At 42.8% G+C, this 25,780-nt stretch overlaps 1 protein-coding gene and 1 long non-coding RNA gene across 3 annotated transcripts in view; one reads left to right on the top strand and one right to left on the bottom strand.

Annotated features, from left to right (window-relative positions):
• LOC139106272 (uncharacterized) overlaps positions 1-23,824 on the bottom strand; it is a 59,802-nt gene extending 35,978 nt beyond the window's left edge. The window contains exon 1 of the long non-coding RNA XR_011546325.1: positions 23,196-23,824. This is a non-coding gene — a long non-coding RNA (uncharacterized lncRNA). The remainder of the gene's footprint in view (positions 1-23,195) is intronic.
• Ss (spineless) overlaps positions 1-25,780 on the top strand; it is a 123,782-nt gene that overhangs the window by 59,949 nt on the left and 38,053 nt on the right. The window lies entirely within an intron of this gene.

A 25,780-nucleotide genomic window follows, 5' to 3' on the forward strand; every position in this document is an offset into this window, starting at 1 on the left:
TTTTTTTCAATTCAAATGGCGTAAAGTTAATGCTACTTTAAGAGACGATTTCTCGCTTTGTTTCGGCTCGACGTCGTGGAACTGATCTAAAAGAATTCCGCGAACGTTTATCGACGCGACGGCTGGTCCAATTACTTTAAGGCTGTGGAGTCGATCCCGAAAAGATCGCATACGAACAAAACCGCGCACGTCCGTGACCTCTGATCGTGGAACTAATTCAAAGTACGCGTATCATGACGGCATCACGGCGCATTAAATGCCCCGTGTGAAGTCACCGGTTGATCGATGGCGTTATTAGTCAGTGGGACCGTCGGGCGTCACAAAAGGAGCCCTTCCTTTAAATAATCGGACGGCTCTCTTGACGAGCGATTAAAAAGTTCCGTCCCGTCTCGGACATCCCGAGATTGATGTCGACACGTTGCGCGAAGAATCAAGAATATTGTCTTTCCTTGTTGAAACCGTAATATCTTCGACGAAAGAAACGCCCCGCGCTCCGATCTCCGGTCTCCGATTGTAGCGAAATACAAAGTTGTTGAGAAATAAAATTCTCGATTTACGACGGAAGACTATTTGAAAAGAAATCTCTTTCGTACGATGCAACGTTTAAACTGTATTTTTAATTTTTGTTCTCGTAAACGAAATTTATATTAATTAATTATAATGAACTTTCCCCGAGTCTACAAAAAATATTAATTTTAAAATGTATTACATTTAAAATTAGTGCATTGTAAATTATTTAAAAAAATTTATAAGTTACATATTAAATAATTGTTCTTATTCCGTCATTTATCATTTTTATATCTGCAGGCTTTTCCGCTATCATGCGTAGTCTCTGCCGACGCGTGACACCTTTGCGAAATAAATTATCTACATCTCGACTATACTGTTATCTCGGTGTTGTAATATCGTCGCACAGCGGGCGAATGTCGTTCCAATTATTCTTACACCGTCCGGAATCGCGAACTCGAGTACGGAGTATAGTATCGCGGAAAATGGCGTGCACGAACGGACACACGAAATTATTTCTCGAGATTAGATCTCGATCGAGGGATTTGGACCTGGCGACTGCAGCGACGATTTAGAAATTATTAACAAACTGCATAGGTGCAATTTACCGTAATTGTGTAAAGAACTTAACGATACTTTTGCCATTAAATATAATATTTTCTGAAAATTTTATATTTTATTTCTCGTAATTTTCTTCAATCGTATTCTTTTCGTACTTTTTGCAAAGTGTCGAATCAAGTTTTGCACGTTAAGAAAGGGGATAATTTTCTACCACGAGTTACAGCCTTTGCCTTTAAATATGCGTGATTATATGTTCTAGACCGTGCCCCATTTCTTTGAGCAGACCTTTTATTCCCCCCGTGTCATTCGTAGGTGAGTGGATTAGCACGCTCCCCTGGCTAGATCGCGCGAATAATCTCGCCAGTTCTCACGGACGGGTCGGGCGCAATTAAACGGCGATTGGAATTAAATGTGAAATAGGGAAGCATATTATTTTCAGTCCTCGTGGCGACTCCGGGTCGAGCGGGACGTTCGCGAAGAAGAGAGACGAGCGACGAGGGGAGACACGACATCGGCAGGGGAGCTCGAGGGGGTACAAGTGGCACAACATGGTGGTGAAATGGGGGAGGCGAATGACTGGTGTCGGTTACACGGGCTGGCACTGCAGCTCTCCGTACTTCCTAGCTAAGCTACCCCTGCGGTTACCTGCGCGGATGCAGCCCCTGCTCGCCCCCTTATCGACTACGCCACGAAACGGCGTATTTATATTTCTATTCGTTCGTCGTTTGACCCTGGCCGTACACGATCGTCGTTAAAGACGCTAATCACCATCGGCTTAATCGGAGCCCGCGCTATTATGTCGCGACCGAGTAAACGTATCGGGGTTTAGTCGGCTAATTATCCTCGGCACGGTTAGGGCTTACGTAATCCTTCCGCGATATATCGCAACTCATCAACGATTATATAGTTTCTATTAGGGCTTGACAAATAGCTTTGTTTTCGCGATCGTCCGATGGCCCGTGATTTGTCTCCGTTCGAGTCGCGAGAATTATGGAGAAATCTCTATCGTCTCTTATTTATTCTCCTCCGGTACCCGAATAATTAATAATCGACGTCGTACCCCGCGTGCGTGGAATATCTCGTAGAAGTACTCGCTTACATATGTTTTATCCGTCACGGGCCAACGAAGATTACGCATTCCGGGCCGGTTTCTGGCGCCGCGCAAAAGCAAAGGTACCGGGGGTAATTTCAGCGATAGTGTCTGTTAGAACAAAGGCCTGGGAATTAATTAGTAGGCGCGTATATGGCTGAGCCCCCTAGAGGGCGCAGCATATGGTGCGATCACATCATCGCATCAGCGGCACACCACCTGGCCCTCCCTTTCACCTCTGCCTCTGTCTTTCGCCTGTATCTGCGTAGGGTCGAAACCACGTCTAGATGGACAAACCAACGGTCAGAAAAAAAGACTACGGGCGAATCGACAGGGGTTGCCCCTCCGCCGCCGTTCGGCCTTTCCATCCCGACGTTCACGAGCCGTGGAAAACGTATTAGTCGCATAGCAGGATGAATTCCTGGATTTTTTCGATTGCCCGTAATTACGGTCGTCTGGTTGTACATATATCGCAGACAGCTGAGGCTATCTCGCGCACGAGCTTTATTAATTCATCCATCCACCCATCGTTAACAATGAGATGAGATAATATAAACGCAAATCTATACGATTGTCATTTTTAATCACGTGTAAATATAAATAAAATAAATTGCTAGAGCGAATCCCGAATATGAAATATATGTCTGTTATAATTGTACAAATTTTATTGTTTCGTTATTTTATTTATATCGCTGGTTTAATAAAAAAATATTACACGATGTGTAATATTATGTGTAATATTATGTGTTTTACCGTAATTGCAACGCCAATTTAATTTTTTTTTTTTTTAATACAAAACAGAATTTGACAGTTTCTGTTTTTGGCATTTTATGCGAGTGGCATAACGAAAATATTGACCGAAAAAATAATACGTGTTCAAATGTGGGTATTACGATTTTACGTGTACGAATGAACGAGCTGTCACAGGTTTTTGATACGAGAACTTTTAATTACACCCTCCGATCTTTCTCTCTCTATCTCTCTCTCTCGTTAAATGAGTGGTAGGTGACAGGTGCGATTCAAGTGGATCGTATAAAGTACTGATTTCAAACTACTCACCTATGTCTAGTTAAAACTGACGTTGCTAATCTAGTCGTCGTGAATATATTAATATAATCTACCCTACGTCCTTTCATATTTAAACCACATGTCGTAATTACATGAATATTAATGTCAATACTTACATTTTAACTAACATCTGTCAATTTAGACAATTATATGCGAAATAAAATCCCGATCGTGATTTTAAAGCGTCGCGTTTAACGATTTATAATTTTAATAAAGTAAAGGGTTGCTTAAAAACGTCGGAAAAATCAAAGCGCTCGGAGAGCAAACGTTCGTTTGATATGTCGTGCTTTCCATCGTGCTCAGTCTCTCGGATTAGTCTCGCCGGGTCATTCTAAAGCTTCCTACGATCTCGAAGATACGCCGTAAATGGACGCGTGGAGATACATCAGCCGAGAGCGAGTCGAGAAAACGCGGTATCGATTACCATCCCTCCCCTCCCTCCCCCCGGCATGACGTTGTGGCAAATCACCGGATATCAAGCTGAGGTATGATGATTGTTGATACCGGCAAAACGCAACGAGCCCGCTAATATTCCATCGCCTCCGCCGCCGCCGCTTTGCACCTCCGCGAGAATGGCGAACACGCCGGCGTGCCGCGAGTTAAAGTGACTCTCGGTAAGAAAACCCGCGACGAATGCCGAGGTAAATCCGTAAGCGTGGCTCGACGAAAAGAAGAGGAAGAAATAGATAAGAACTCGCGCTCGTCTTGTTGCTGTTCCCTTCACCAAGGGAGACGTATTACTTGGCGCAAATGTAAACGGGGATTCCGACCGAGGCTCGAAAGCCATGGTTTCTTGCGGACAGCCGTAAACTTAATATATTACGTTTCCTCGTCGCGTAACGTGAGAAATAAATTATCTATTTTAATAAGAAAATTAAAAAAAAAATTATATCGCTATTACATTTATTAATGTTAATTAAAGTAATTATATAAAATAACCATTTGCTTTTAAAACAAACGCATGAAACCGAGTAATTAAGTTCCAGGGTATGAAACATAAATAATTCTCTTTTTTTCTCTTCGCCTTTTGTTTCGTCTATCTCGTCTTTGGACTACTTTTTTCGAGCAAAATAATCTATTATTTCCATTTGATGAATTATGTATTACTGACGCTTAAGAAAAAATTTTCTTCATTTATTTCTGGCATCGCGTCCGGTTTTCCTTTTTTTTTCTAACGTTTTTTTTTTTTTTTAAGTAACATTAAAAATGCAATATTAAGAATAACGTACTCGTGGTCGACGATACGCTCCGTTTCTTACGCGATAAATAGCTACATTTCGTTCGTGCAAGTTTTCACTCCCGGCGAGGAAGTCCGGTTATTTGAGCCGCTTAACCTGGCCTCAGTTTCGGTGGAAAGACTAACTCGTCGTCTCTTACGGTCGATCGATCGGGAGACCGTTCTTCCCGGGAGTCCCGGGACCGTTTTCCCACGGAATCGAAGACCGAGAGCGCAAGCGGCGCGCGGCGCGGCGACGTATACGCGAGGCAGAGGCTGAAGAAACCTCGGGAGAAGTCGGGAACCCCTTTGCAAATCCCCCCCGGAGACGGTTGGAGACGAATTCCAGAAAAAATCTGCCTTTTCGAGTGCGAAGAAGGAAATAAAACGAAACGCGTGTCTCGAGTGTCGGCGCGACGAGAGCGACGTGGCGTGTATATGTGCACGCGCGTCGATGCGTCGTCAAACTCGAAGATCTCCCTGCACCTCTCCTCGTCCCTGTCCCTCTTATTCTCGCGGGTACGCTCGTCGGTGAATTTGCCTGAGCATATAGGAGAATTTTCGGTGAGCTGCGAGCGTAACTCGGCAGCCGCGTAACGGGCGGCTCACCTTTCATGCCTCGATCACCGGCCTCAAAAAGGGACCAAGACACCTTCACGGGGCCGAAGGAGGTCCGGCGTTTTTCTTGTTGCGATCGCCGCCGAATGAACGCCGGTGAACGCTCCCGGCTGCGCTCAAGGAGCGCTCGAGGAAGGATGAGAATGGAACGCGTCATTTGCGTGCGCAGAGCTCGCGAAATTCGTTTATGCCACATTCGGGCCCGACTCACTCGGCTCGGCATATTTGTCTTTAAAATGAATCCTCGAGAGGAGAGACGCGGTACAATTCCTTCTTCAAACGCTAGGCAATGTCTGACTCGCCTCGAAGTAAATATCGCAACTATATCGTTTCTTAATAAATTTCTTTGATAAAGTATTTCGCCCCGAAATTTAAACAAATTACAAGCACGCTTAGATATTATAAATTAATTTGTTCCGAGTGAATACGCGCCGTTTAATTAATAAACGCAGGATACGTAACCCAAATTTAATTCTACATACTTTTTGCCGATTCGCTAAAATATTATACGTACCTACATGTAAAATATAGCATGCGGTTAAGTCGAAAACAAAATGCAGTCGTTGCAGAGAACACCAAGTATTATTCTAATGTGCGATTAGCCGCGTTATAAGCACCGAGTGAAATTACGATCGAAACGCGCCACGACCGCGATCTTCCCATTGCGGTATTCATCGCAAGTAATTTCCTTCGTATTTTCTCACCGTTAATCGAGTCGCGAAACATTACGGATAGATCGTAACAACGCGAGATTGCAAATGGCACGTATGATGTGCGCTTACCGTGCGCTCGCTCTGAGCAATTTGGGAAAGCGCAATGTGTATAATTTAATTCCGTCCGTGCAAACCATAGCCTTGTTATGTGCATTATGTCGTACCACGTACGCGCGTATACATGCGATATATGCTGATGAGTCAGAGTGAATCATATTGGCGATCAATTTTACAGTCGTGTATATGTATATGCCGGCGTCGCGTACACTCGCAGCTCCGCGTTCGCAAAACGCTCGCATTTTGGACCTCCTAAACCCCTGATTTCGCTCATTTATCTAATTCTACATAATAACTAATATCTCCAAATATACCCGAATCGAAAATACTTTGCGTCACAGACCGTAATCGCGCCTAACCGATTGTTTGATAATCTTTCACACACAAATCCTTAGGAGAGATATTAAAACGGGTTACAATAATAGCGTACGATCGTCGCTTTTTCCCCTCTTCTAGCCGGCATCACTTTTCGAGAGTTAATGTCAGCAATATTTCACGCGCAGGATCCCCGCAATAGGCGTGTAAAATGATTTGCTGTAAATCTATCGTCTACCTGGTCGCCGCCACCTCCGCGAGACGCGCACCTGGCAGTATCTCACAATATCTTCCAGTTCTGTGCGTGAAAGAGAAAGCGCGAGATAGCGAGAGAGAGAGAGAGAACGAGAGAGAGAGAGACAGAGGGAGGGAAGGAGGAGAGAAAAAAGGGGATGAAATTATGTTCTCTCCTTTATATTTGAAAGGGCACAGCTGTGAACACCGTGTTCCTCCACGTGCCGCCTGTTTCCCGCTCTAGCGTGCCAAAGGTGTATAGGAGTTTCAGCTCCACCCGCTCCGAGTAGTGAAAGAGAGAACGGCATGAAAATAAGAAGGAGGGGTCGGAGGGTGAAAAGATTTTGCGGACTACGCGTACGGAAACTTAACGCGAGAAAAAAAAAGAACAAAAAAAAAAGAATAAGAAAAGAATGGAAATTGCGAAGTAGAGAACTGGAGCGGGCGCGTTTACTTACGCGCATGATTGTTCCGTGAATGACGGACTTACTCACGATGTTACAGGATAATTTCGCTAGATAATGAGTTTACGTCAGTTGCAGTCTTTGCTAGAAATATACCTGTAATGTACTACGTATGCTGTATATGCGGAATAGCTGCGCTACCGTATCGCGCTGTTACAAAAGAAACTGCTTCGCGACTTTTGAAATAGCACGTAAGGTATTACGAGATGTGAACGCCCACTTTTCTTAATACTCGCGTATTGTGCGCGTATTCTTATTAGAAAGAATTTTTATTAGAGAGAATTAGAGAAAATTAAAGAGAATTAGAGAGAATACTTATTAGAAATAAAGAGAAATCTCTTTACTGAATTTAAAACTAAAATTTTTAAGCTGTTTGGCAAGTTAAAATGAGATATTTACTTAGCGGCTGTGAATTAATTAAAAAATTTTTTTTTTGACGAAGGTGATCTGTCCGCAGAATTACGTTTTTACGATTTCTAGTGATGATCGTCATCAGGATCGCAATAAACCGATTACCTTCGTCGCTGGGCTCGGGCCGCGCAGGTAGATCAGCCGTTCTACGATTGGTACAAGTCGTTTCACGGTAATTTTCGAGCACAAGTCGGGAAAGGCACTGGCGTTCTAAAAGACTATCATCGTCATCGGCATCCCGCTGAGAGAAAGAATCCCCTCGCGTTACTTAGAGGCCTTCATTAAACTGACACTGATGGCAAATCGGTGCTACGAATCACGTAATCCTCTGAATCTCTTTCACTCGACTGATCGAGAATTCCGGCCTATTTCGCATTTCTCATCGTTTCAATTGTTCAATTGATTTAACACAGAGTTTTTAAGAAACTCGAATGAATTCTTTAAAATGAAACATCCTATACGTATACCATTCAACGCGTGGTCTCGATAACTTGTGTGTTAATGAGTTTTTAAAAACGATCGTGCAATCGCGTTCGATTCCGCCTAATACAAACGTGAATATCATCACCTGGCAATCCGGCTGCGCGATGTCAATTCGTAGCGAAGATTAGACGACGCGGCAGCTGCATGAATTAGTGAAGCGATACCCGCGTGCTTCGTTAATCATTCAATAATGACGATGACGAAACTTTCTGCCGAACGTAATTCTTTAAGATCTAAAGATGTATCAAATCATGGAGCCGACGTTTGATATTCGTCGGCAGATCGAGAAACCTTTATAACAGCTGGAACTGTCACGACTAATATTCTTTCGAAACGCGTAATATTATATTCCGAGCTCTTACATTTATTTCAAATAAAATGCAATTACTTTTTGTTTTACATACATTTTATGACATTAAATGCATATTATTGCGAAAGATATTCATAATTAAAATCGCGTGAATGCTCAAAGATCTCAACGTGATGCATATACTATACTAAAAGTTGTAGCGCGCCTATTTACGAGAAAGTTACACTTTAAGAATAAGAAAAGTTTTTATCCCTAATTATTTTTAATTATTTTCCAACTTTGCATGTTTATTGCTAGTATAGCGTGTTAATTGCCGTGTCATTCCGAGAACTATGTCCGACAGAAATGAGCAAGAAATATTATTTTGCCTGTTTTGCGACACAAATATGCATTGGCACGCATGGCACTTGCAAAATTCACTACGAGAAATTTTCGAGAAACATTATTCCAAGAGTTAAATAAAGAGAAAAAAAAAAAAAACCGGTTGGATCTCTAAGAATGTCGCGGTGGTCTATGTATAAATCTCCCGATGCACGAAATCGTGTATTACGAAAAAGTCAATGTTGTTCCCTTCGTATAATTTTAATGCAAAAATTATGAAAAGAGCATCGAAAGTATTACGCGTATACACGTGAATTCTGCATAAACTTTTAAACAAAGTATAAAATTCTCTCTATTAATCATTCGTCAAAGTTTTATATATATTATAAATACGTACATATATCTGTTTTTGATATATCTAGACATTTATCTTTCGCCTTATAGCTTTATTATGCATAAGCTTAGTACGCGACGTTAACAAAGTTTTTTTTTTTTTAATGCATGAATTCTGACGGTCGTAAAACCAGTTCAAAAGAAGCCATTCCTAAAATTTTATCGGTCACCCTCGAACGATATCTTTTATGGAAATACCACCGGTGCCCGCGACGCTATGACTATGACGAGGATAAGTTGCTTTTATGTCGGCCAGAGGGGATGAGGGAGTTTAAAGGGAACGAAAGAAAGAAAAGATGATTTGGTAAAGATAACGTTAAGGGAGAAAGTCTACATGTACAGAGCGCTGCTACTTCAATACGTTTGTGTCCTCGGAAAGTAAAAATTATCGTTCTCCTCTAACACGCTTTCACTAATACTGCATACATTTTAATGATTTTATTATTATATTAACACAAAATGTTTTTTTTTTTTTTTTTTGCTAATAATATTTTAACTTAGAAAAGCGTTCGTCCTATACTCCAAAAATTCTTAAAAAAGATCGTTTTCCGAAGTAAGATGTGTGCGCGCGCGTGATTATCAGTAGATTTAACAAAAAAAAAAGGAAAAAAAAAAGATACAGGAAGCACGGCAACGAAAGAGAGCGAACAAAGGGTGGATCAATGCTGGATATAAAAAAGGGTCGAGAAACTCGTGGTTTGCGTATATGCTAATATCGGTGCTCTGATTGGGGACGATAAACAAAGCAATTATACGAAAAGGGCGGTATCCCATAGGTGCGGCAGCTGGTAGTGTCTGTTCTCGTGCGACAAGGATAAAGTAACTCGAATAAAAACATTTTGAATTAATTGGGCCAAATGACTTCTGGCTAATAATGGCAGTGATAACCGTCATGAAGAGTAACGCGGACCTGCTGAGAGAGTGATGTACAGCTCAACATGCTAGTAAAATGGGTATTTGCCTCGCAAACTGACCATGTATATGACGATAGCAAAAGTCAAAGCACGATATAAAGAAAATTAAATCCTTGCTGGCAAATGTAATTAAAAAGAAAAAAAAAAACCCATAAAGTTAATGCAGATGCTTATGCAATAATTAAAATAAAAATTATTTTTTCCTAGCAATCTCCGATTTCGTTTGCTTCGTCTTAAGCCTCTTTTATGATTTATAAAGCCATTATTTGCGTGGTATGTCTTCTAATCTGATAATCTTTTTGCAAACATCCTGATGCTATCAAATTCTACATAATTCAGGACGCTCGGTTTTTCGCAAATCATGTTGTTCCATCGTATCTGCGTGGCCAGCATACCTTTTTGCACCTCCCACTTTCATGCATCGTAATTATATCCCTTAATTAATTGAGGACGGTAATCCTTTTATATGCTAATAATTTGCCGTCTCGTCAGATAATGCTACTCGCAATTAACGCAGGGTGCACCGTATCTTTATTAAATGTGATTAAGAGATCGTGAATTTAAAAGAAAAAAACAAACAAAAAAAAATGTTTGATCTTAACTTTTTGGCAAACAACTGTATAAAAATGTAACATATTTTAAAACGTCAGATCCCGTATTTGCAACTCTAAACGCAGCCGCGAGTAAATTCAGGTTGTCGGGGTGCGAAAGACCGGGTCGAAATTAGGCGGGCAGGGAAGGTGACAAAGAAGGGAGGACGGAGGCTCCCAGATTTTATCGAGACGTTTCATTGAACCTACGGCGCGCGTATACGCTCGCCGGAAGCGAGTCTCGGCCCCGGCGATGGCGCGGGCGGGCGCAGCACCGACCACGGCGACGGCGACGGCGGCAGCGGCACGCCAATCAGCATTAGCAGAAATGTATTCATGCCACGAAATCATTTAATGCCCTTAATGAAATGCGCTGGTAATTATGGAGTGCGCCGGGAGTCATTCATATTGCATGAGAGCTCCGGAGCGGCGGCAGCGGCCGACGGTGGCGGCCACCGCGAGGTGATGCATGCCGCTCGCGCGCTGTCGTTACATTGAAACACATGTTGCGGACGTTATAATGACGTCGCGAATTATCCTTCGCCGCGCCTAATCGAGGGCGAGGCGCGCGGGGATCGCGCCTTGATTACGCGCGAGAGCTAGCCGCGTGTTTGGTCTGGAGATCTCGTCGATCGGCCGACCAGTTCTTATCGCGTGTAGCTGAATTACGTTAAATGCGTAACTAGTAGCATTAATCGAGACGCAAGCGGCAAAGGCGTATCGCCGATTGAGGACACGATACGGGGAATCGACGTCTCGCTATTTATTAAAGTCTCATATTCCGTAAGAGCTACTCTCGTCGACGATTATTTTATTTCGCCAATTTGGCGTGAAATTAATTAAGGAAAATTATCGCGAAAGACATTTTTATTAAATTATTTACCTTATCATAAAATAATTTAGTATACGTTGCGTTAAAAAAAATTAAAAGTATTTATCAAGTTTGCTGTTTCCGGTTTACAACGATTTTTCCTACAGTCCAAATGAGATCTGAGCAAGGATCAAGCGGCTACGTCTGATTACCACTTAACGTAACTTTGAGAAATTAACGCGACCTTAACGTCTTAACCGGTAGCCGGCCAAAGGGTTAAAGACTGTCATTAATATCAATCGAGTCTCACGATTGATCCGGAGCTAAGCCGCGAATGTGCGATAGGCATCACGCCTTCATCCTGGGGAACGATTTATAGATCTCACCGCCGTACGCCGTGGTCAGTCTAGCGGTGAGATCGCCGGTTAAAAATGGGTTCGACCCCTGTCATTGGGACTATATTTCTCGAGAATTCCCCTTTCCATATTCGTCCGACACGTGGCACCGCGTGGCTCAGCTGACTTCACCGCAGTCTCGTAATTTACCGTTCGCCAGAAACCTACGAGACCTACCGGAGGTCTAGCTTGTCGGAACTAGCCTATCCGTTCGAAATCGTTAGAAAAAAAAAGGGAGAAAGAGAGAGAAAGCAGATCCGTTGGTCTCAGACTTTTACCATTAACGAAAATAAAAGAAATCTTTTATAGAAGAAAAATAAATTTTTGTTTAAACGTATAACGACGAAATAAACGAGTGTTTGGTCAAGCGTGGAATTTTAATTCATTAATTAATTTAAACAGGTATTGTAAAAAAAAATTGCAATCTTATTTAATTCTAATATTTTTGCTAGTACTTTTTAAATTATTCAAATTGTGATTTATAATACTTTTTGGAGTAAATATCTTTTTAACGAATGGCAGATTTACCGAGTGAATTGTATTAAAATTACTATCGGGAAGTATCAGCGAATATGTTTATTTGCTGACGCAGACGAGATCGATTTTCAGGACAGAGCCCATTTCAGGAGTTTACGATTAGAGAACAATTGACTGGTGGAGTTAACCCCGGGACGAGGGCCGGGGGTGAACTTTCTCGGTGGTAGACTTATCGATCTCCCGTGGCCTCAAACGACTACCCTGGTACCTTCTTCTTCCTTCTACGCCGACGATAAGCCTAGTGGCGTGTTCGTAGTACTTTCTTTCTTACGTTCGATTCTTTCAAATCTACGACCGGAATCTCCTTCGATTCTTCTCCGTCGCTTTCTCGACTCGTTATTTATTAATAAAAAATATCGATACCAGATACCGTATGTAGGTCTTCTCAAAAAAGATACGGAAGAAACGAAGCGAAATTAATTTTAACGTCACTATAATAGCCGATATTGTTATAGTATTTGCTAGTCTTATTTTTAAAGCTCTAATTTTCATTTAAATTGAGAAATTAATTCATTAAAAATGAATGTAAACGTATGATTCTCAATATTAGCTGCTCCACAAAATTATATTTCTAATTTATAATGCAACATTATAAATAACGCCGATAAGGTAACGCGCGGGGGTGCAATCGCGGCGATAACAAGTATTATAAAAGATCGACGAGCGATATTGATTACGCGGATAGCGGCCTAGCAATTTTCGCAGAACGATTCCTTAGCGACCGTTTGGGAACAGGTCGTGAACGCCGCCCGGCGATACCAAGATAACCCGAAGAGAGCCAGACCGAGCCGCTCAGAGAAGCGTCCAAGGAAAATCGATACATCGGGAGGAGGTACGATTACGCGAGTGACTCAGGCGGTTTCCGGTGGACGCCATGATGGATTTAAGTACTTCCGCTCGGAGGCGCGTGCGCCGCCCTGTCCCGTCCCGTGCGGAATTGTCGAGATTGCTCTTCCTTTCTCTTGCGCTCTCTCTCTTTCTCTTCCCCTCTCCTCCCCTCTTTCTCTTTATCCTTCCGTATCTCTCTTTGCTGTCTTGTAGGTTGTACACTGCGCCCAGAGTAGGCCGATGTCGATGTAAGTGCGATATTAGAGAGCGAATGCGAGCCCCGAGGTGGCGAGAGGGGAAAGAAAGAGCGAGCGGGGCGAGGGGAGACGTAGACGCAGGATGCGGTAAAGAGAGGTCATCTGCATAATGACGAGGCCGAGTCTGGCGCCATTTATTCCATCGTTATGCATTTATTTCGGGGCCTACAACGAATCTGCGGAAAGTGATTTCCACCTCCGAGCGCTTGTACGGAATCTCTTTGCATTCGGAACCAATTAAGCTATGTCACGATTACTAGTATATGTACAATAATCTTTCATAATTATTATTACCGGTTCAGATAAACGTTTAATGTAATTTATCACGTCATATTATTTATTAATTAAAAATGTATCCAAAGAATTTTATATTTATTAAAAAAAATATTTTTTATATAATAAAGAAAAATCTACAGAATTTTTAGATTATTTTCGACCGATATAATAAACGTTAACAAGCCGGCAGATTTTCGAAGAAAGCCCGTGTATAACATTTCGCCCAAAATTCCTCATCGTTGGAATATTAGATATTTTTCTCGTTTTTTTTTTTTTTTTTTTCCTTTACGCGCTGACGAACGAGAGTGCATAGCCTCAAGTTGTAAATCGACGCTCATCCTAAATCCCGAAAAATGCGCCCGAACTCGGTCTCAAATTTCCGAATCTCGATAAGGATACCACGAATTGTGAAGGATTTCGCGGCCGTTCATATACAGTCGGGACGAAGACAGGGCGGGAGAGGACGAGCCGTCTCGTTTCCACTCTCGGTGAATCTTACACCGATAATTTGTGTCGTAATGTCAACCTGAAACCTCGTGGAATGCAATCGTACGCAATGGTAAACGGTTTATCGGGACGAGATACGTACAGCGAGATCAACGAGAAAAGATCAAGATACCGGGTAGGGAGGGAAGCGGCAAAATATCACGGAGGCCGAAAGTTAGATCTCGCCGAAATACATCACGCGGAATTCTCCCGGCGCGGCGGGAACGTTAGACGAGAAAGGACTCGCGGTCATCGGACCGCGATATAGATGCCACCTACGATGGGGTGATCTCATGGAGAAGCGGAGGAACGCGATGTTACCTTACACCTTCCACGGCGTTCGCGCCGCCAGATATATATCCCTCCACCAATACGCATCAACTGCGCGGCGTGCCGTCGTAAATATATGTGACCGAAAGACATAGAGGCTCGTTATTATGATGCTAATGAGCAAGTCCAAATGCTGGGAGATCCGCTGACCGAACTTATCACCGACGCGCGCGGGTTAAACTCGCCTCGACACTTTCTTATAATTATTTCTTTTTTTTTTTTTTTTTTTTTTTTTTATCATGACATTTATTAAAGTTATTCTAAAATGTCACGAGCAAAAATTACCGAGCATTTAACAGATTGTTTTAACAGCAGAAAGCAAAATACACGCTTAACACTGAATAATGCACTATTTTGCATTATTACTAAATTCATTATCTTTACTTCCCTTTCGAGATATGCATGCGATATTAATCAGTGATTAAAATCACAATAATGATAAAAGAACATCTGCTATTCTTATTTTATGGTTGCAACTCGATGTGCATCTTTCTTCCTGAAGCGATAAGTGTAAATACTAGTTTAGCTGCGAGTTTTAACGTCTTAATTGGAGTAGTTCTTGGAATGCAAGTGCAAATATATCACGACCGAATCGGGAACAATGGTAATTGCACGGAATGAGCTCCGCTTAATTATTGCATCGCATTATATTGCGTCGATCTTACAATGGAATTTAGTTACAAATGGAATTAGTCGTTTTTGTGTCACTTTGAATTAATCCGAAATTATTTATAAGGGGGATTATAAAGTAAAAAAATGTGTAGAGATTAGACAGCGCTATCGCAATAGTGCGCTGTTATCTTTTATCGCTATTATTCGTTCGTTAAAATTAAATATTTCCCTTAGGTTTTCGCCTAGTTTTTTTTTTATGACTATACTAATTCGTTGTACGAGATTATTCACCGAGAACCATAATTTAAAATTTATATATTAATTGCAAGTTGCCAGATATCAGCTGTGAAGTTATCGCGATCTCAAAATAAGCATTGCCAGGTTGTCGAGCAGGAAAGCAAACTTTGTGTGTCGATCAGCCCGCCCCTTCTCTCTTTCTCTCTCTTTTTTTTTTTTTTTTTTGAGCGATTGGGCAAAGTTATAAGATACAGTATCGATATTCCCGGACTCACTGCGTCAGGAAGCGTATCGCTCGCTCATTAAACGCGAGCTTCTCTCTTGGCGGCAGCTGACGCTGCTCTCGCATCGATGCGTTTCAGCTGTTGATTTCGGCGCAAACTCCGCGGTATCCATTACCCGTTATTAACCGCGTAGATATGCAAGCATCCCGGGGTAGTCGAGAATAATTACAATCCGTCGCGGTAATTATGGTTCCCAATGAGACAACGGGCGCCTTAATCTACCGGGGAATCTGGATCGGTACCGCGGTATCGTACTCGAACTAATATCGAACGTCGGACGAGGGATTAACGAAATTTATACGCTCGTTGAGAAAAGCACCTTCTTAATAAGACAGCCGCGATCAGTACTTTGCGAACGCGACGGTAAGCGATCCGCTCTAATCTTTTCTTCGTGGCGTAATATGAATAATGATCGAATGTAAAAAAAAAAAAAAAAGACACGGTTCGCGTCGTCGTCGACTGCCTGAATGGAACCGAAACATCGTACTCTGGAGACTCAGAGTTAACGAGAACTAGACGATTGACAAATTGCTTTCCTTTCGCGAATCAGTTGGAGAATCTTTAGCTGGGAGATCGATAATTTTCAAGCACCTTGCGCCGTGGAAATTAAACGTGACGCGGATACTGCCGTGGAGGAATGTGAGCATGCTCGAATGTTTATTGCGCACAACGCTACGAGCGCTTTCTCTATTTAACGAAAACATCTGCCGAAGTTGCAGATGGTTATAAAGTACTTAAGCGCTCGCCATTTCGGGCTGGGGGCGGTTCGGCCTCGTTTGTGCCCGTGCCTTACTTAATAAAGCCGTGATATAGTTTATATCCCGTCGTAAATAACAATTAGCGCGCGCCATAAAAATTATCTATCTTTTTCTCTTATTTCGACGCGTCGTGCCGTATTAACCGAGTAAACTAGCTGTCGAATTAATACCTCGCGTCGACTCGTTGGCCGTGCTTGATGAAATAAACACTCGTTTGCAAAAAATTGGACACGCGCTACTTAATTTAGCGTTGCGAATAAACGTCCGCAAATTTCATCGCATTTAACGCGCACCGCTCAGTAAATCATTTTCCGCCTAATCTTATTATGGGATATAATGGTGCATTTTTAATATCTCGGATAATTGAAAAACATGCACAATCTTTTGTTTCGCATAATAGAAAATGAGTAAGAAATAATTAGACGTACGATTATCGTATTTTAAAATCGAATATTATCAGTTAATACCTGTTGGTCGGTCTATCGAGAGTAGACAATTTATGAACGATGACATAAATTTAAATCGCACTCTACGGTTTTCCTCATTAGCAGATACAAATTGTGCTTTCTATATTATCGGAATATTGCTCGCGGTTTAATAACTTTTCGTAAAATATCGGCCTCTCTCCACGATTAGTTGTGAATTTAGCACCTTCGTTAAGCCGACGGCGTTAAACTAATGGCGCGAAAAAACGAACGATATTAATTGGTATATAAGGGAGAAATTTACGAGGACGCGCGGCGGCGATTCGCGATCGCGTAATTAACTACAAAGTCATACGGGAGAGACCCCGGCCGGCTGACCCGCTGAATTATCGGTACTACTTGTTAATGTCAGTGGGTGGTTCGGTACGGTTTTTTACGTTTATTTGCATTTCCATAGTCGGGAGACTCGCCTTCGTTTATGCTCGCGAACCGCGGGTTATCGCGAATGACAGAATAGAAAAAAGAAAATTGCGGTTATATGGCGGCCCCGAAGCTAATTTGAATTTGGAGGCTTCTCGTTCGTCGTGTATGGGCGAACACGCAAGCTCTGGCGGTAACCCGGCCCGCCCCGACTCCGGCTAAGTCAAAAGTACGAAACTAATTAAATTACAAATTTAATTATCGCGGCATTGAATTAAATAAAACTTTAACCGCAGCTTACTCAAATCTATCCTCATTAGTACTTGATTATTTTGCAGAAAAACCACATTTGTTATTTTTTATACGTGAAATTGCATTTAAAAAATTGACTTTTAGAATACCTCAATCTCGCGCGTTAATTATGGCGAATCAAGAAATTACAAAACAAAAAGACAAAACGTAACTCGTGCATCTTATTGAAAATTCCCCTTTTTTTTTCTTGTATTTAACTTCTCGTATAAAATCTCAACGTTCGCGTATCTCATACTCTCGATTGGCAAAAGTCGTAATCACGCGAAACATTCTCGTTGAGGGGCCAAGCAAGGGTGATCCATGGCGATGCGACTGCGCGCCCGCAAGAACATGGAAACACGACGACCGGGACAAACGAGCCGTGCTAACGCATGCCCACCTTCCGTATTTTGTCAGGCTCGTTTGCGAGCTGAACAGCCCGGGATACTTGAGTTAGCTGAAAAATTATGGCGATCCATTCTAGTTAGACGCACGAAGTAAGACCCCGGACTACGCGGCGCGGCGGAAGGGGGAGGAGAAAGAGCCGTTCGGCGGGAAAGATTCCCGCAGGCTCGTCCGGCTCGCGGGACATCAATGATCCATGACTCCCCTCGCCGGTCGGGGCTAAATGATTTTACACAGCGAGGACCGTGCGCCGCAAACTAACCCAGGGCATCTCGTTCGCAAATCCCAGTGGGAAAATTTCGTTTCGGACTAAAACGAGATTCGCGGCGATTGAACCTGCCGACCTAACGTTTAATAAAATCGAAATAACTACTCGGTTAATTTCCTAACAATCGTTGAGGTATTTAAAAGAAAACGTAATAGATTTTTTTTTCTGACAATAAAAAAGAAAAAAACAAGTAGGAAGTTATTTACAATCGTTACTATACATGTTCTCTGCAAAAGTGGAGTCACGCAAAGTCCCTAAAGGAGAGAAATATATTTAACAACGACTATGTGCGATGTTGGTAGCTGGGCATTGTAGGCAGAAAGTTGTATGATGCGCCGGAGACGGAAGAAGAAAGGAAGGGAAGCTATTTCCCCATGGTGGAGTTTGAAATATTTCCCGATCCGCAACCCTCTTTGCGCTCGCAATATGTTCGTATACGACTCGATTGAAATTCGATTGGAAGGCCCATCGACTCGTACCGATTTGATCGAATTTAATTAGCGAATGAACGGCAACGATCGTAATCCCCAAGTATAATAGCGTACCGAGTCCGTGCTTAATCAAGCCGAATAGTGACTTTAACGACGATCCGCCGATTGATCGATTAGTAAGAAACTCCACGAGATAGCGTAATAATTGCGGCAAGTTTTTCGGCGAGCAAAGAATCACATTTCGAATTTATCTGCGCGAAATCACGACAATCGCAAAAGGAAGAAGTCGCGTATCCGCGCCGGTGAGGCACACCTGCCCGGTTTAGAGCGACGGCCACGACGGAAACACCCGGGCTAATGGCGGCACAGATTAATCTTGCAAATTTAATACCATAGTGCAGCCTCTAACGATGCTCGTCTCCTTCCCTCCGTTCGCGTCGCGCGTACAGTCTACACTTGCAGAAGACCCACCCCGCCGCTTTGGGCCGGCACGTCGCGAGCGCACGGGCCAAAAATTTAATTCGGTTATGAAACTCATTAAGTAATGCAGAAAACCCACACGAGGCACACCGGTGATAAATGACGGTGTCGTGTCGCCGGGCAGTATACCCCGCGCTTAGACCGGCCGACAGCTGGGCCCCGTAGGATATACACCGAGCACGACGTAGCGGTCTTAGATAAAGAGGGAGAACCCCACGGCGGAATGCATTAATACAATTTGCCGTGCTATATCTACAGCTGTACGCGCTAATTATAATGTGATTTGCCCTTCGGAGGAACATTGCCGCTTGAAAAATGCGTCGTGCTACCGGCGCGTCGTCATCTCAAGCAATCTCGGACGATCTTGAGAATACGGGATGGAGACATTTCAAGCTTATTTGTACGCGTGTGTAATATACGCGGGTGTATCGTCATTGATATTTTAGATTTTTTTAAAAACTATACTTAAACTTTTTTTCTTTCAAAGGGCGAAATTTCTTTTTATACTTTTCAACCGACGTTTTATTTTTTGTGAGACTGTAAAAAATTATTTTTTATAAATTTTTATTAAATAACAATTTTCCGGATAGCAAGTTTCTTTCGTTATGTGACAAAAAATATTTTTTAGCTGCCGCAACGTCGTTCAATTTTTATATTCATATATTATATGTGACCTATTCATTGTCGAGGCAAATATACACGCGCGAATGCCGCAAATACGGAATCATTGAGAAGCACCGTCGATAGGACCGTGTCAAGGTAACGCTCGAGAGTCATAATCCGGGACCGGAAGTGTGACGCATAATAATGCAGGCATACACCGTTCGCTTTCGCGTCATCGTCATCGATGCAGATATAGTTGCAACCGCCGATGTTGCATTATAACTAAGAGGTTTGCGCATTTCTCATGAGCTCGGGGTCAGATACATTTGATGATTAGATAATATCCGTAATTACTGTCATGAAGAACATTGAAAGTACAATTGTCATCGGGGTCTATTAACTTGAGAGAAAAGCAACAGCCAACGGTAAAAAGATGGAAGAGCAAAAAAAAATATATTATAAATATCTGTGATAATAACGCAATATCTCTTTCCAGGATTTTCAGAAAAAAAGTTGCAGAGATTCTCTCGTAATCGCGAAATCAATTAATCAAATTTATTTTAAGTTTAAAATTCTGCATATTTTTATTTTTAATTTAAGATTGAATATTAATATTTTGAAGAAAGACTCGGAATAATAATTATCTAATCAATTAACGAACCTCTAATAGAAAACCATTAAATGGCGTTATAAAACAAAACCTAACGGGGAAACGCACTTGACCAAGTGCTCCTAGAAACTGGTCTTGGTTACACGGTGGTGAAAAGCTTGTTTGAGGTCGACGGAAAACATTGAGCGTAATTACACATGTGAGCGCGTTGCGCGCGCGCACTTTAGAGCGACTCCCGGACTGATTCGCGACGCAAGAGAAGCCGGTACAAGTTTCATTAGCCATTGAGCAAATCACGTTGCGCGTAATGCGTGACCGAAGTAATTAACTCGACGACGTATATCTGTCGCCACGAAATTGCGAGAGGAGAATGATGTTCAGTTTACGAGATCGCGCGCTCGCGTGGTCTGATCACGGTAAAATGTTGTACGTGAAGTAAGACTGAATGTAGAACGGCATTGGCAAACGATCTAGATCTAAACCTATTCTTCTAACGTCTTATTATTACATCGAGGCTTGTATCTGCAAAAATCGCCCTAGATCTATGTTATTCTTAGCGTCTAAGGTTGCGGGGGAAAAAAAAAAAAGAAAGAAAAGAATTTTTTGTTCCCTCGACGATTAAAAGTCTGCGTAAAAAAATGTTTTACGTTACTCGAGAAGACCCACCCGTCTGTCATTAAAAAAAAATAAAAAATAAAAAAAGAGATTGGCACTCGTAATACATATAACGAAATAATTAGTGCAGACCCGAATGAGAAGAATGCCACTGCTGTTATGCAATCTAATGATTCGGTGATGACTCACTATTAGCAAGTTAATTAGCGATGGGTACAAATTGAGCCGCGTCGCACACACCGCAATGCAACGTACGTGCAACGTGCATTCCGCGAACACATTGTATCGCGCAACGTGTAATCTGTCGTAATTGCGCCAGTTATGTATTCCGTGTTGTACGTTATCATAATGGCGAATACCAGGCCAAAGTGTCATCAAGGAGAATACGTTTTCTGTACTTATGAATTTCATTAAATGCGCCATACGTCGTTTCCGACGCCCCGGCGACCCTATCTCTTACGCTTCACGAATTTTCACAAAAGAATACAAGTCGAATCTCAACCGAGTCTCGAGATTAAAAGAATAAAAATATCCGCGTAAAAAAAAATCTTTTTAAAGCAAAGAATGTTTACGAGCGTGGTATTATTTTTTTTAATCCCTCGCGACGAACGTTCGCATTGATAAGCGCGATGACGAAGATTTCCACGCGCAACGAAAACAACTCCGCGTTCCTTGTTTTCCGGAAGAACCTCGTGTTCTTTTTTTTTCTATTTCTTTTTTTTTTCGCAAAAGCGACAGTATCGCCGCGTCAGAACGACACCGTTCGTCGATTCCTGAGAAAGATTGACCGGTCGGCTGTACGGTGAAAACAAAAATAAATTTCCACATACGTATGCTTTATTGGAGTTGCCAGTCTAAGGATAACAGTCTAGCGGCAGAGGGTCCGTCTCGTTGCGTAATGAGAGATTTTATCGCGGTTACAGGGATAGGGCGGGGCCACCGCGCTCATGCATTATCACCCCGCTTCTGTCTGACGGATTACTTTATATACGGTCAACGTGTGTATATACGCAATCGTGCGTCCTGGCTGTGTGCGCGGTGCCGAACACTAAAGAGCGCCTGCAAAACTCTCTTTCCCGCCGCGCGCCGTGCCGGACTCGATAAAAACTCCCGGTGTGTCTGACCACCGCCCTCCTCCCGTCGCTCTATCAGATCATACCGTGGAATTTGTATGGAAATAAAGAAAAAAAAAAAAAAAAGAACGAAAAATCTAATGGGAAAGCGCGCCGATGACGCTTTCAACCTGCACCCTCGCTTTTCACTCCGAGAAATCATAAATTCATATGTAATTAAAAGTTGTTTATCCGGAAGTCTCGCAAAGGCTTTCCGACTTGGCACGAAATTATAATTTTACGTAGAATAAAAAAAATAAAAAAAATTCCAAAACCTAAAGGAATCTTTCTTTCCCGCAACCATGATCGCAAGGTTTCAACGTCGCGCACGCATTATCGTCAAGTTCTGACGGCTTCCGAATTCTGTGTGGCCGCGCATACGTCCAGGTATCGATAAGTGGGTGTATCTGCACGCGGTGCGCGGTGTATCGTGGCTCGGGTTAATACCTGTAATCATCCCCGTGTGGCAATATCGTGCGGCGAGTCAAAAAAAAAAAAAAGAGAGAGATAAAGAGACGGGAGAGAAAGAGGGAGGGTACATAATGCGGCCTTGCACGGTGCGTGGTGCACCATAAAAGATCCCCGACGATACACGCTCACCCACGTGCAACGGAGCGGCCGGGTCGACGATGCCGACATTGTCACGTATTTCCCGACGACCATCCGCGCCGGTATGCAGAAACGGGGACCGTAATTGGGGTGCGTAAATTCGCAATCGGCGATACGCGTTCGCGATCGTTCGCCAGCCGGACGGATGCGCGCCGCTTAATTCCCGACAGCCTCTCTCGTTCTTTTCTCGCGTACACGTTCCGGACCGTACCGCGTATTAACTCCACGTCGAGCGCAATTAACGTTACCTCCGATTGGCATGACCGAAGTGAAAGTACTTATCGTCGGTTTGCGCGAAAATCTAACGCCTTGAACTTTAGGGGGAAAAAAAAAATCCTTAAGTCCGTTTGCGGGGGAAATACGGAATGCAGGGAGAACAGAAAGAATATTTATACCGCAGTGATTACGTACATATCTCACAGTCAGTCTACAGACTCTCTCAATTAAAGTGGGTGAAACGTACATAAATTACTAATGTCTGCACTGCGAAAGAGCTTGTTACAAGTACAATGTTCTAATAGCACCTTTTTAAATTACGCTATTAAGCTAATTAGCTAAGCTCTCATTATATGCAAGTACGCGGAAACGGAACATCTCCCTTGTGAGACAAATCTTTCGAAAGGAACTTACGCAGATTATATATATATCGTATTTTTACGTTCAACTTTCTCTGCTGATTAATTTAAGTAATTAAAAAAAATCTTGCGCGCGATACTCGCGCATAGTATTCCGAAGATATTAATTTGCACGCGTCAATATATTTAGCGACATCAATTCGTAATATTAATTTCTTTATGATAATAACAAATTGAGTGATCAAAAGCCAACGGCGTGTTGCCGGTTCACTTACATTTGTAGCTTTAGGTTAAGTTGGGATAGGTTACGTTCCAAGTTTCGGAACGTCCGTCCTTCCTTCCATCCTTCCTTCCCTCCTTCCTTCTGTCTGTTCGTCCGTCCTTCCGCCCTTCCTTCTTTCGGTGGCAGTATTCCGGATTATCCTGACGTCTCGTAGTAATCCAAATCACTTGGCACTATATCGCACTGCTCTGCTTTTTTTTAATAATCACTGTCACTATCACTAACACTCACACGAGAAACGGACGACCGAAAGAGTGACGGAAAATTATCGCGGCGATTTTTTACGATTTAAATTAGGAAGCGCGACGAACGATTCGTTGAAGAGATTTACACTCCCGATATTCGTAGTGTTATTTACGTAAAGTGAGGTTACTTTTCTTCCTTCGATGGATCCTCGTTGGTGGAGTCGAAGCCGAGAATGCGCCAAGCGAGGAATAAGACGGTCCACGATGCGGAATGTTCCCCGCGTATTGAATCTTCCTCGAGATCTTCAGAAATCATCCTAGAAATGGGATGAGAACCCCCGGCTGTGACGAAGATGACGCGCGACTTACAGATGTCACCACGTAATGGCGATCGCCGGAAATTACTGAACGTCGCTGATAGAGATGGCGCGTACAGCAGCAGGTTGGTATCACCGGACGCGCGACGAATTTCAGGCCGGACGCTTCGCGCGCTCCACCCGCGACGTAACCTTGTTGTTCCGACGTATTTTTTCGAAGCCCGAAACGAGTACAAAATGACGAATAAAATGACCAAAACGTACAAAAAACGATCGTACGTGCCCGATTGAACGACGTTGACACGTTTTTGTACGCGAGATTATCCTATCCGCGGTCGAAAAATTCGCGAGATCGCGGAGCGATTAACAGCACGTCCTCCCGCCCGAAGCTCCGCGACTAGACTGAAAAGATGGCCGTTACAGATTTTTGGGCCTTAGAGAGAAAGAGACAGACAGTATGAGAGAGTGAGACAGACAGTATTAGAGAGTGAGACAGACGATAGTCAATTGCGCGCTGTCCTTCTCGCGCAAATAGAAAACGGAGATGATATTAAGAAATGCTAATAAAAGATATTAATAAATTATCCTAAATCTAATTGAACATCTTTTTCCAAGCGTAATACGAATGCGAGGTAACTTCTTGTTCGGACTTGAAGTTACGGAGGCTCGCGTCACGATAGACGAAGGTGTCCACGAAATCGAGGGTCGTTGATTTCGCTGGGGTATCGTCCTGACAAGGCCCGGTGCTCTAAAAACTCGGCGAGTGACCCGACGAAAAGCACTTCGTCTCCCTTATCGCGGAGGCAATTCGTTTCCGCGACACAATCGGCCCCGCCGCGCGCCGGTCCGGCCGGTCGCAAAGAACAAGTGTATTAGCACGCTAATCTGCGTGCCTCGTGCTTAATCTTTAATATTTGCCTCCACATCGCCCTTCCCGCACCTTCGAGCCCGTTCCCGCCGGCGATTCTGACTCAGCAGGAATCTAAAGGCGGCCTGACGTCCTGTGTCCTTGCGCGTATCCCCGACGTGAATTTGCATACAGCCACGAAGAATTTCGCGGCTATGTCACTTCCCCGCAATCCCACAGGATTAAAGAATTCCGCCCGATATTGTTAAAAATTTCCCGGCCGAAAGAAGCGGCCGTGATGTATGGCCCGAGAAAATTTAACGAACAAATTCCGAGTCCGATCGTTGCTCGCGTAGCAAGGAGCAGGGCAAAAAAAAAAAAAAAAAAAAGTTATCTTTACTTTACTTATCTTTAAATTATGCGCCGTATTAAAATGGAACTTTACTGATTGACGGGCAAAGGGAAGAAATAAAAGCTACGATCGGTATCTGTCTTACGTACGCCGCATTGTGTATTATTTAAAGAAATCCACCCTGTAATTATATCCGAGAGATGCCAGTGCTCGATTATACGATTGTGTTGCATTATTATTTTAATGTTGCCGCATAAGTAAAGAAAACAAAAGGCTACGACCCGTGACTACAGATATAATACACGTATCCATCTGTCTAAAAAAAGTATTGTTGCCCGTGAATCAGATGTTAATTAATGTCGCTTCTCCGCGACGTTGATTAGTTTTCTCGCTTGGCTCGCTGAATTTGTACTACGCGAGATTAAACGTTAGCTATCAATGTAACCGTGTGTGATTTTTTTTAAGATATTTTAACGAAACAGAATAATATTCGGATTACTTAATTATTTTTTAAGCTTGCTCGAATCGGAAATTTATGACGACGACGATTTGCAAGTTCGCATATGACGATTGGTCTCGGAATCATGAAAAAATATATTCGAGCATTGAACAGGACGATCATCTGTTTTTTTTAAGACGCCTCGAGCTCGCTGAGCTCATAAAAAAAACGCAAACAAACCAACTCGGCGTCGAGCTCAGCATTTCCGAGAACTCGGCGTCGAGCTCGGCATTTCCGAGAATTCAGTGCGAAAAAGATAGAGCGCATATGACTCTATCGTCTGTCTCACTCTCTAATACTGTCTGTCTCACTCTTTCATACTGTCTGTCTCACTCTCTCTAAGGCCGAAAATCTCTAACGGCCATCTTTTTAGTCTA

This window comes from Cardiocondyla obscurior, linkage group LG10, assembly GCF_019399895.1.
Source record: "Cardiocondyla obscurior isolate alpha-2009 linkage group LG10, Cobs3.1, whole genome shotgun sequence".
NCBI lineage: Eukaryota > Metazoa > Arthropoda > Insecta > Hymenoptera > Formicidae > Cardiocondyla > Cardiocondyla obscurior.